We start from the raw sequence: 12,678 nt of genomic DNA on the forward strand, positions 1-12,678 counted from the left end.
TGCCCTCTGCAATTGATCAAAGGTTAGAGAACCTGCTTAAAAGCCCAAGCCTAGATCATAATTACAGTTTAAGTTAATTAATTACAATTAAAGCTGATTAGTTAAAATTTAAAATTGTCTTTTAATTGCTAGTGGGTCTGGGGGTGGTGCAAGGACAGTGGCGGGGTTGGGAGATTCTACCCAGCATGTTGAATATGAACCAATAGCAGGAGGGTTGAGGTACCGTAAGGCGTAGATGGGCAGCAGGCCCCTTGGTAGCAGCTCGGCATGAAGAGGAGGTGGTCCTTGAAGACAAGGAGGTGGACGTATGATGTCATCCCTGAGGAGAGACCCTATGGCATGGGAGGGCGGCAGGTTAGAAACCATCTTCGTGACCTCTAATGGCCAGCACCGGAACAGCAGAGAGCCAAAGGGGGCAGGCGGTGGGAAAGGCAGGGAGGAGTGGCAAAGGGGAGGAGTGAGGGAGGCTTATGGAGGGGCTGGGAGGGAAGAGGGAGGGGTATGGAGGGAGGAAGCAGGGGGGGTCAGGGAGAGGGGAGGAGGGAGGGGGAGGGGGAAAGAGAGATAAGGAAAATGAGGGGAGAAGGGGGAGGAGGGAAGAGGAAAGATGAAAGAGGGAGGAGGGTGAAGAAAAATAGGAGGGGGAGGAGGGACGAGGAAATGAGAAAGGGTGGAGGTAGAGGAGAAATGGGAGGTGGAGGAGAGGAGTGGGAGGGGGTAAGGATGATTTGATTGACAAGTCACAAGTGTTAGCTGTGTGCGCGTGCGCAACTCAAAACCCAAGTTAGCGTGGCAGGCACACACCGCTAGGGGGCGCGCGGCCCGCACCCGTAACCCAGGAGCGCAGCCACCTGCGGCGCCCCCGCCCGCGCCGGCGGGCCAGGATGGACAGGGGGTGCCCAGCAGGTCTCAGGCTAGGAAAGACTCCACAGCCCACCCCAGGCCACCGCGCCAGGTCGCTACGCCCCCTCGACACCTCTCCAGTCACCACCAGCCAGAGTCCACCTGTGGCCGCCGCGCAGCGACTCCCGCCCGCACCAGGAGCCTCCCGCGCCCCCAGTCACCCGGCCCCAGCCCGGGAGGAACGTGGGTCACCCAGAAGACCGCGCCAGGCCCCTCTGGAGCGCCGCTCCGCCTGCTACAGGGAAACGCAGGAATCCCAACTCCCACCTTCGGCAATCCAATTAATTAAACACACGTTCACTAAAGTCAGAAAGACCCAGTCCTGCAGACACCGCTGTCACGCATGTGGGTGGTCTCGGAACGAGAGACAGAACCTGTGACATCGCTGGAAAGTAATGCAAAGGGGGCCCCCCTGCCGCTCCCCGCCTTCGCCCCCAGGCGTCGACATCGCGCCCCTAAAAGTCGTGCCTCCCTCCTTCGCCACAGCAACAATTTCTAGACCCCGCGTGATGGCGCCTCAGTGACCTTGTCACTGCCTCTCCATCCTGCTCAAATAAGCCACACTTTCCTAAGACCCCCAAAATAAAAAACCACTGGAAATCAAATAATGTGCCTCTGTGCGCCTCCACGACACCCGAAGCCACGGCGCCAAGGCCGACCCCAGCCTCTGCGGCCGCTCCGCAGTAAATCCGGGGGTCTCGAAACTGTTCCCTCTTGGGTAAATGAATTCAGGATCCTCCAGTGGATCCCGCGCCCGACCCCCTCCATCAGGAGAACAAAGGCCACCTCCCCTCCCCACCCCGCCCCCCAAAATTCCGCAGTGCCACCAGCGCCCTCTCGCGGCCAGCCAGGAAACCTTCCAGAAACCTGCCACGTAGCCACCCGCCTGCGCCCCCACCAGGCCCGCCGGCCCAGGGTGGGAGGGGGCGGCCTGGGGGGGCTTGACTCGGACAAAGGAAATGGCAAAAGGCAACTTGACCACAAGTTCAAGCCTACAACATGTCAGGATTTTCGAGTGACCACCACGCAACGCTCTGAAGACCCCCGGGGCCCCCCATCCCCAGCTCCCAGACCCCAGCAACACACCTCTTTTCTGCATTTCTCTCCTCCCTCTTCCCAGACCCAAGGATACGGCCAGCTTTCTGCCCCAACCCACCCCCTGCATCTATTCTGCCTGTGTCCCCAATCCCACGACCCCCTTCTGCAGGGACTGATCCTAGGGGGCTACTGGCAGGTTTGCACTTGGGCGCCATCTCTCTCCACTGTGAAAGTGGCTGATCAGGACAGAACCAGATGATATCGGGTAGAAATTTTACTCTACATTTTGCCTGGGGTCCACACTGCACTAAACCTGTGTATTTGGATTCGGAAAACCTCGTAAAGAGGAACCTCCACTCCTCCCGCCCACGATCCACCAAAAACCTGGCCAACAGCTGGCAAGGCAAATATGCCCGGGAGACCCTTCTATTCGGGTGCTTCCCCCCCTAATTCATGGGGCATGCAGAAGGCATCGCCGCCATATCTCCCACTATTAACGCGATTCTAGAGGCGGCTTCCAATACAGGAAATCCGGGGTTCGCCCCCCAGTGACTGCCACACACCCGAATCCAAGAGGGGTTCCGTCTGATTCCTCCCACTACTCTGAAGTCCCTACCACCCAGCCCACCCTCAAGGACTAGACCCCCCAGAGAGGAGCCCTGACTTCCCCCCAGGGAAATGTGCCTCAAGATTTTCCTTCTGAAAATTTTGTTGCGGACACTCGGGGACCAGGCGAAGTGGCCGCCTCCAGCAGTAGGACCCGGGAACAGGCTCTCGGCGTGTCCAGGAGGACAGAGCCCATCCCAGAAGGGGATGCCGTCTTCCTTTGGCACATCCTTTGCAGCAAGGATGGCCAACCACTCACCAGGTGAGGGATCCTCTCGTGGGCGCCCCAGCTCTCCCGAGGAGCCGCAGCCAAGGCCAGCAAGCGAAGGCGCGCTCCCTCTCCGCTCTCCGCCGTCTGCGCTAGGGGCTGGCTGGGTGGGGTTTATATGGAGGCGCAGAAGGGGTGGTCTCTGACGTCAACGCATTCTGCTGCAATGCGCTCATTTCTCTAAAAGTGATTGGCCGGAAAAATGAGCCCCCCAGATTCTATGACAAATTGCTCTAGCCGCACCCAGATTGCAGCAAAGAAGGGAGGAAAAAATTCTGCCGCAGTGCCCCTGGCCGCCATGACCAACACCCTGTGGTCACGGGTGCTTTTTCCCTGCGTGAGCTCGACTCGCCAGGCAGGGTGAATTCGGGCACAATGTGTGGGGGGAATGGTCCCGAGGGCTGGCCGTCCTCAGGCGGCCGAGGGCCAAGGTGGGGCTGTCGGGGCGCAGATTCCACACCTGGCGGTTTCGGAACATCCATCGGAGGATGCGGGCTTAGGGAAAGAAAATTATGCTTTCTCTTATTGTTCAGGAAAATAAAACGCCCGGGCGACATAACTGGTTCCCAGATGTAAGCCGGAGTCTGTCACCCCCTCCCAGCCCACCCGTGCGTTTCTGACTGGTTCTCTTTGACACCGGAGACAGAGCTCCGCGTCTCCGAGTCAGAAAAACCTGGCTGTGAGTCCCGGGCTCTGCCGCTTATAACTCCTGTTCACAGAACCCGCTATGCCCCTTCCTCTTCCAGGGGGTCCGTTTCCTCCACCTTAACGAGGGGTGCGCCCCTGCACACACACCAGGGTTGTAATAAGAATCCAGACAGGAGTCGTGCCCTCTAAGCAAAGTACTTTTAGGGGGAGGACTGTGTCCCATGTGGAGATGCCTGGGCTACTCCTCAAAGTTGGGGTGATCCCCACACACATGCCCTTTGAAAGAGCCCCACCGCCACCACCACCCCGAAAAACAGGCGGCGACACATGTTGCGCCGAGCCCCGCCGCGGCCTCGGCTCCGGGGCTGGCACATGAGAGTTAATCCCTAACAGGTGGGAGCCCTCGGCAGCTCTGCCCGGCTCTGAGTGGCAGAGCGTGCAGGGCCGTCAATCAAATGTCCTCTCGCAAAGGTCAAAATGCTGTTGAAAAGGACCGAGGATCTATCTTAGGGTGACAGGTGGGTGGCAGCCGGGAGGACAAGGATGGCGTGCCCGGTGACAGAAAGCGGGTGAGGATGAGCAAGGGGCCCCAAAGAGGACAGCAGAGAGGCCCCAACGAGGGCATCAAGTCAGAACCGCTCCCCCGCACTTCTTTGGGGGGCTCAAGTGGCGTCAGAGGGAGCCCCCCATGCCCAACGATCCCACGAGGTGACTGTAAATCAGACGGGAGATTCCGGGGCTGAACAGAAGGGAGAAAGGCTATTTCTACGTCCACAGCTAACGACTAGGGAAGTGAACATGGACCGTCAGGTCACTAGAGACGCTGAGCCTTGGGAGGGCGAGCAGGGGGCTCATTTTTGCACAAATAGGCGCACTGTTGGGGAGATAGAGAGGTGGGACGTTGGGGTCCTCGTGGGGCGCTGCTTTAATATGTCAGGTAACGCGTTTTCTTTCAGGGAGAAAGAAAACACCCCCTTTTCAGCCTGTGGAGCTTGCCAGGAACCCCAGGGACTAGAGCCCCGGAAGCAGGCCTTGCGCAGCAGAAACGCCCGCATCAGCCACAGACGTCAAGAACGCTTCAAAAAATCATGGCTCCGAGCACCCACGTCAACAGGAGAACGTTTATTAGCCACAGTATTAATAGCTAGGAAACAGCCAGAGCTGGCCGGGGCCAATCAGCAACCAGGAGCCCCTGTCGTCAGGCCCCCACGGCCAATCAAACGTCGGCAGGCCCGGTTGCTAGCCTCTCGGGGGCAGAGGCGAGGGGCGCGTATTGACAAGGGGCTCGCATTCACCCTCCGTGCGTGGGAACTGTGGTGGCCGCCAGAGAGCATCCGCAGCCACGCACCCGGGGGCCCGGAGGGCTGTCGTAGACACAGTGCCAGCCCGCGTCAGCCCTGCAGCCCCAAAAGGACATGAGTTGACGTTCTGGTGGGAGCCCCAGGCCTCTGTTGGGGTGCTCCTGGAGCCCCTAGAAGGAGAAACTTCCAGACGCCCAATGTCCAGTCTCCCCCCTCCAGGCCTGGCACCCCTGCGGGAAGTTGAGCCTCCCAGTGAGAAGCCAGCCCTGCCGTAGTATTCTGGGCCCTCTGGCTCTTGAGCCTGCTCCTTCGAGGTTCACAGTAAACCCCACTCTTCTATTTCGGGGCCTTACTGACAGCTGAAGGAAAAAGACCGTGGAAATTATGGGTTTCCTACAAGGCACCACGGGTTTGAATCCCGGCTCTTCTCCTTCCGCGCTGGGAGGCTGAGGTCCAGGCCCTCCCTCTCTCTGGGCCCCTACTTCCTCATCTGGAAAAAGGAAAGACTTGGACAAGATGGTCCCCAAGGAGTCTTCCAGTCCTACTTTGCTTGATTTGAATGTATACATCAGGCGAGTCAAATGTCTTCCAGAACATTCTGCATGACAGTAATTAGTATCAGGTGTATCCTGCAGTCCATGTGGTTACTTCATCATGCTGCTTTTCTTTCCATTGTATTTTATTTTAAACAGAACTCCATGGCAACATGTTTACCCTTCTGGCTTCCTAAAAGAAAGAAAGAAAATGATGGGGGGGGGAATGCGAGACAAAGAAAGAAAAAACTGCTGCAAACTAATCTCCACTGAACATGGTTTCACCACAATTTTTAAAAAAAATCCATATGTTTAAATGTTTTTGTTGGCTTTTCTGGAGCTCAGAACCTAACTTTTTAAATATTTATTGGTCCAAAGCAATGGAAGAATTCTTGAAGGAGCCAAACCTATGGTAATATTTGGATCTGAACTATTTCTCAATCTGAGCAATGCTATACATGCTTTCCTCGCTCAGAAAGGCCATTCAAGGGCTCAGATTTGTATCTATAGGGGAAAACAGACAAGGAAATCCAGGTTTGAGAAATGGAGCACTTTCTCTCTGTGCATGCTGAAACCCAACTCTCCTGAAATCCTGGAGGCGAGCCAGTGTCCCAGACGCATGGCTTAGCTCGCTGCCTTTTTTTTTTTTTTTTCACATAGATCTAATTCAAAGCACACATTTTTCTTCTTTTTTTAATTCATACTTGAGAACCCTCAAAAGCCGTGTGAGCAGCCTCCTATCCACATGTACATACTTACGGGCAAGGGGACAAACCTCCTAAGAGCTGGCCAGGAAATGAAGACAAGGTCCTCCTATACCCATCTCCCAGGCATGGTTAAACGCACTCTCTTCTCAAAAAGCATAGTCCCGAACGTTTACAAACAGCAAACCCCAAGTGCCTCCCCCTCTAAGCCAATGTCCCAGTTTTCCGCGTACCCCTGAAATTTAGCATGCACCAGAAATCTCTTGAGCCCCTCTTCTGCACTCCCCCCAGGGGGCTGCAGGGATAGGGAGGCTGCTTCGGCTTCCTCGTATGTAAGCTGCCACTGCAGTCCCAATCCCCAGTTCTAGTGCCAGCCACTGGTCATTCAAACCCCTGAACATTGCTGAACCCCCTCCCACTCTGCCATAGACCTCAGCTCAAGTCAGAGGAGCAGTTGAGCACATGGGCGGTCTTCTATGGGGCTGAGTTTTTCCTTCTTGTGGGACAAGGGGAAGCCTGTCATTGTCAAGTACAACTTCTGCCTCTCATAAGAGGTGAGCCTTGACATCAAGTAGTCAAGGATTTGGAAGAAATGATCAAACACACCAGGCCTATCTTCTGGGACCTTGAAATTGACAGCGGCTCTTCTAGAAAACACACCAACCCCAGCTCCCAGTGCCGGGAACACTCTGCTCCCCTTAAAACCAGAGTTCTGGGCTCAGCCCCAACCTTGCATAGAAGAGTTTGCCAAATTGTAGATACTAAAAGACAAATAAAGTTCTACGCCTTTCACAGAAGGCCAAGGATGAAGTTTAATTCCAGGTAGACTGCTGGGTTTCAAGGCAGCGCATCTGTGTGTTTGAGCTAGCTAGACTTCCGCCGTTCCCCATTGACCAACAGTAACCCAAGAGTAAATGTTCAACAGCAGAGTTGCCCTTTTCCTCATCAGCCTCTGGAGGAGTGTGGTATGTGGACAAGCAGGGGACATTGCTCTTTGGGAGTACTTTTTATAACTAGTGCCAATGAAAAAGAGCTGGAATGCAATGCCCCCAGATGGTACCATTAGTTGTGCTGGATGAATACATTCTGAGTGATTTTTCTTCTTCCTTTCTGCTTTTACAAATTCCTTTACTGGCATGTATTCCTCGGAGAGAGAGAGAGAGAGTGTATGTGTGTGTTTTAATGCTGCCAGGCAAAGCCAGGCATAGTGGCATGTGCCTATAGTCCTAGCTACTCAGGAGGCTGAAGTGGGGAAGATCATTTGAGCCTAGGAGTTCAAGGCCAGCCTGGGCGACATAACTGCTTTTAAAAAGTCGTTTTAATGTAACAGTACAAGAAAAGTGACCATTTTAGCCTCTTCTTTATTGACCTCAATTAAAAACTCTTTTTTTATTAAGTAAATAAAAATAAAGAGACCCAGGATTCATGTCCTGCATAGCGTAAGGCCTAGTTCCTGGACAGAGGCATTCATGCATGCGTGGTAGCTGTGGGGTGAGCACAGAGGTGGGTGCCAGTGGCAGTCCCCTAGGTGTGCCCAATTTTTGGAAGGACTCTCCTGAACCTGTCACAGAGGTGAACAAATTCCAAGCTGGTAAAAGCAAAAAAAGTGCATCTCAATGATTTCATTCCTACTGGAACGACCTAGAGAAATCCATTTACGAGAAGACAAAGCAGGCCAAGAACGGGGTCTTGGTGGAGCAGACCACTGCCATGGGTTGGGATTTTAGAAGTCACATCTTGACACTAGGAAAAGATAGCCACATTGCCCCGTCCCACCCCGACCCGGGGCCCCCTGGCTTTGGGTGTGGGCCAGCCCCAGATTCAAGCAAGGGGTTTTCTTGGCCCAACTCCATGGAAATATTTCCTTCGGTGGAGCAAAGAACTGCTCCATTCAACTGCCTGCGGCTAGGGAGGGGTGGCTTTCGCTGTGTTGACAGAGAACTGCAGAGGCCTGGGGAGGGGCCCCCGAGGAGAAAATGTGTTCCAGGTAGAACAGGACTGGAAAGTTTGCTCTTTTTTTCTTTTTTTTTAACTAAAAGATTGCTGACAGTTGAAAAAGTCCCACCCCACCCAAGAGGCTCCTAGAGGAGGCATTTGTCCTAGGTTTCAACAAGGACTAGAAATGTCTTAAGTCTTAATGTCGAAGGGAAGGGGGCCGATGCTGGGCGCACTTTCAATTTAAACATTCAGGGTCTGGATGGCTCCAGAGCACACAGTTGGCCTCCCTGAGCCAAGCCTGGTGATACCTCTGTCTCAGAGCTAACCCAGAAGCCACCAACTCCTGGTGAGCCAAGGGTGCATAGGAGATGCACTGTGATTAGAGGCCCGTGCACAGAGAGGCAGTGGTCAGGGGTTCCAGAGGGCACACAATCCTCCCTCGTTGAGCCTAAGTTTGCTGATGTCCATGTCACAGCCCACACCCAGAGGAAGGTGCCAGCAAAGGTAGGAATCTCCTTTAACTTTCTCCAAAAAGCCCAAATCCACGGGACTCTTGCTTCATAGAGTCACTCAGAAGCTCATGAGGGGTCCAGGGAAAGTGGCGATCCCTGGGAGATAGGCCGATGCATTCCACCTACCACGGCAGTCTACTGCCGCTGCCTACCACCACTGCCTGCCACCGTTGCCTACCATGGCATTGTACCACCACTGCCTACCACGGCAGTCTACCACCACTGCCTACCATCACTGCCTGTCACCGCCTACCACCACTGCCTACCATGACAGTGTACCACTGCTGCCTACCATGGCAGTCTACCATCCCTGCCTACCACCACTGCCTGCCACTGCTGTCTGCCACCACCGCCTACTACCGCTGTCTGCCACCGCTGCCTGCCACTGTTGTCTGATGCTGAAAGGAGATGAGAATCAAACAGAGGGCGGCACATGGCAGCGCAGGGCAAGTGCCACTCCATGCAATGGCCTGTGCTGCCCAGAGTCTACCAAGCCACACATCGTGCACCTGGTGGACGGGCTGACCACCCCATAAGCACAGTGTCACAAATGCTGACTGCAGTCTTTCTTTCAAACCACTGAGTGCAGCTCACAAGGCGACCAGCAGTCTTGCCTGGTGATTGAAGGTTTGGGCCCCAAGATCAGACTGCAGATGCTAGTCCACTTGCTACCTGTGTGGTCTTGGGTTGGTGGCTTAACCTCTCTGAACCTCATTGTCATGATCTGTACAATGGGGACAAAATACCTTCTTCAGTTGAGAAGATTAAATGGGGGAAAACGTGTGCTGTACTCATGGCAGGCCCCAGCCATGTGACGTGGAGTGGGGATGAGGGGACCTTCTTGTCTTCCATGTAGTTTGCGTTGATTTTGTAAGAAGAAAAATTTTATTTTGTAATTTTGTAAAAGTCAATCTGGCTGGGCACAGTGGCTCACGCCTGTAATCTCAGCACTTTGGGAGGCCAAGGCAGGCAGATCACTTGAGATCAGGAGTTCGAGACCAGCTTGGTCAATGTGGTGAAACCCCGTCTCTACTAAAAATACGAAAATTAGCCAGGCATGGTGGCAGGTGGCTGTAGTCCCAGCTAATCAGGAGGCTGAGGCAGGAGAATCACTTGAACCCAGGAGACAGAGGTTGCAGTGAGCCAAGATGGTGCCACTGCACTCCAGCCTGGGTGACAGAGCGAGACTCCATCTCAAAAATAAGTAAATAAATAAATAAATAAATAAATAAATAAATAAATAAATAAATAAAGTTTGGACGGGCACAGTGGCTCACACCTGTAATCCCAGCACTTTAGGAAGCCAAGGCAGGTAGCTCACCCGAGGTCAGGAGTTCCAGACCAGCCCGACCAACGTGAAGAAACCCCATCTCTACTAAAAACACAAAATTAGCCAGGCATTGTGGCACATGCCTGTAATCCCAGTTACTAGGGAGGCTGAGGCAGGAGAATCGCTTGAACGCAGGAGGAGGAGGTTGCAGCGAGCCAAGATCATGCCATTGCACTCCAGCCTGGGCAACAAGGGTGAAACTCTGTCTCAAAAAAAAAAAAAAAAAAAAAAAAATTAAAATAGTTAATCCAACGTATCAGCTAGGTCCATGAGCAAAGGCCTGTGCCATGGGTGCCTTGCTGCCCTTCCCTTCCCATGGACGTCGGACAGTCTGGAACAGCCTTGATTGCTTCCTCTGAAATGCCTTGCAAAACAGCTGCGCCCCGCTGAGGTTTTGGGGACGGGCCCCGCCAGTCCCCATAATCAGTCAGAGGGAAAAGAGAAACAAGCGTCCCTGCTCCAGGCCTTTTGGCTGAGCCTCGCTGGTCGTCAGCAGCCCAGGCTGACCACCCGAACACAGCCGCCTCGCCCCTCGCCCTCTCTCCTCGTGGCCAACAAGGGCTGTGTAGGGTGCTGTCTTCCTATTTAAGACTTCCTGTCTCAGAGTGTGGAATCTGAGATGTCATTTACAAGCTCAGTGGGAAAACAAATATTCCATATAAAAATATTCCCAGGACACTTGGCCTGCCCCTGCCGTCTTTCCTGTGACTCTCTTGTTCCTGGTTGGGGTGGGGACTCTGCAGCCTGGCATGGGACATTTGGCAGTGAGGAGGCCGTCACGCAAGGTGGGTGAGAACACAGGCTCCCAACTCAGATGGCCTGGCTTGAATTCTGATACCACCACTTGACTTTGGCTGGGATCCTTTCACCTCTCCGCACCTCAATTTCTCCACCTGTAAAACAGAGATAATAGTACCTGCCCCCCAAGGGTGTTGAGAACGTTAAATGAGGCAGTAGGTGCTCAGTAACCCAAGTGGCATCCTCCCTCCTCCTGCAGACAGCCCCCGCTGCCCCAAGGAGAGCAGGCTTCACAGTGCCACCCACTCCACAAGAATGCAGAGCTCAGAACCTTTACATGGGTCTCCTGTTTGCAGGAACAGCTCCAGGCCTGGCTGACAAGCGCTGTGCGCCTCTCCAGCCTCCACCACCCGCCCTTCCTGGGAATCCCAGGCCAGGGCAGTGGAAGATTCTCAGAGCAACCGAGAAGTGCACCAGCCCCTGATGCATGCACTTTCTGCAGCCATCATGCCAACACGTCCTGCAGCCTCAGCCTACCCAGAGTTCATTTCCTCCCATTTGGGGTAACTTCACCACCCCAGGTCACTGGACGGGACCGAAGGCCACCAAAGGTCATCCCAGAACACCGCAAGTCACCTTGGCTCTCAGTGCTTCGCCCAGAAACCTGAGTCTACCCCCCACACCCGTCTACTGAGCTGCCGGGGCTTATGTTGTGCAAACGCTGCGCCCTCTGAGACAGGGGCTCAAATGTTCAACATACCCTTTAGGTGTTTGCGGAAAGGATGAGCTCAAAGACGACTGCCTCTAGGTAAACGGAGCTGCCCTCACACATGCGATGATAAGGAAAAGCAAATGAAGGCTGCCTTTGAACGGCCTTTTTGCTCCACCAGCTCCCAACCTAAAGATGCGTTCGCAATCGTGAACTGTGGGGGATGGGGGCCTGGAGGTGGTGGGGGAAGGACAGTGGCTACTAGCACGCTGGCCCTTTGAGAAGGGTCCTGCCCACTTTGCCCCGCCAGGCCTAGGTTTCCCCCCTGCAAAAACAGGAAAATTGATATTTATGCCACAGACTTGCTCTGAACACAGACTAAAGCAGACTGTTTTCTTTTTATTTATCTTTTTTTTGGGACGAGGTCTCACTTTGTTGCCCAGGCTGGAGTACAGTGGTGGAATCATGGCTCATTGCAGCCTCATACTCCTGGGTTCAAGCAGTCTTCCTGCCTCAGCATCCCAAGTAGCTGGGACTACAGGCACCTGCCACCACATCAGGTTTGTTTGTTTGTTTGGTTGGTTGGTTGTTTGTTTGTTTTATTTTTAAGAGACAAGGTCTCTCTATGCTGCCCAGGCTGGTCTGGAACTCTCAGGTTCAAGAGATCCTCCTGCCTCAACCTCCCAAAGTGCTGAGATTACAGGCATGAGCCACCGTGCCTGGCGACAGACTATTTTCTAAGAGCCTCCCACATTACCCAACTAAATAGGGACGTTAAGGGTCAAGGTCCAGGGCTAGGGAGGTGGAACTCTGGAGCAGGGGGCATAGGGAACATAGGCAGGGAAGCCAGGCCAGGCACACTCAGAAGGGGCTCCTCCAAAATACACCAGCAGAGCGTTTGCATGTTTAGCCTGAGTTCTGTCAACTTTAAAAGACAATTCCAGATTGTTTTACTTATCCATTCATTCATTCCATTCAAGAAGCACTTCCTGGGTGCCTAGGGCTGGCATTATTTTACATGCCAATGGCTAGGGATAAAATGACAAGTGATGGCCGGGTTCGGTGGCTCAAGCCTGTAATCCCAGCACTTTGGGAGGCCGAGACGGGAGGATCACGAGGTCAGGAGATCGAGACCATCCTGGCTAACCCGGTGAAACTCCGTCTCTACTAAAAAATACAAAAAAACTAGCCGGGCGAGGTGGTGGGCGCCTGCAGTCCCAGCTACTCGGGAGGCTGAGGCAGGAGAATGGCATAAACCCGGGAGGTGGAGCTTGCAGTGAGCTGAGATCCGGCCACTGCACTCCAGCCTAGGCGGCAGAGCGAGACTCCGTCTCAAAAAAAAAAAAAAAAAAAATGACAAGTGATGGGACAAGCACCCTTCCTCACTGAGCTCGGAGCCAACAAGGGGGCTGAACTGCACACCTAGTGTGTTCAGGCTCCACTCTGCACG

At 53.9% G+C, this 12,678-nt stretch overlaps 1 long non-coding RNA gene across 1 annotated transcript in view; it reads right to left on the reverse strand.

Moving 5' to 3' along the window:
* Positions 1-5,029: 5,029 nt before the first annotated feature.
* LOC111538307 overlaps positions 5,030-12,678 on the reverse strand; it is a 46,097-nt gene continuing 38,448 nt past the window's right edge. Inside the window, exon 3 of the long non-coding RNA XR_003309640.1 lies at positions 5,030-5,490. This is a non-coding gene — a long non-coding RNA (uncharacterized LOC111538307). The remainder of the gene's footprint in view (positions 5,491-12,678) is intronic.

This window comes from Piliocolobus tephrosceles, chromosome 6 (genome assembly GCF_002776525.5).
Source record: "Piliocolobus tephrosceles isolate RC106 chromosome 6, ASM277652v3, whole genome shotgun sequence".
Lineage (NCBI taxonomy): Eukaryota > Metazoa > Chordata > Mammalia > Primates > Cercopithecidae > Piliocolobus > Piliocolobus tephrosceles.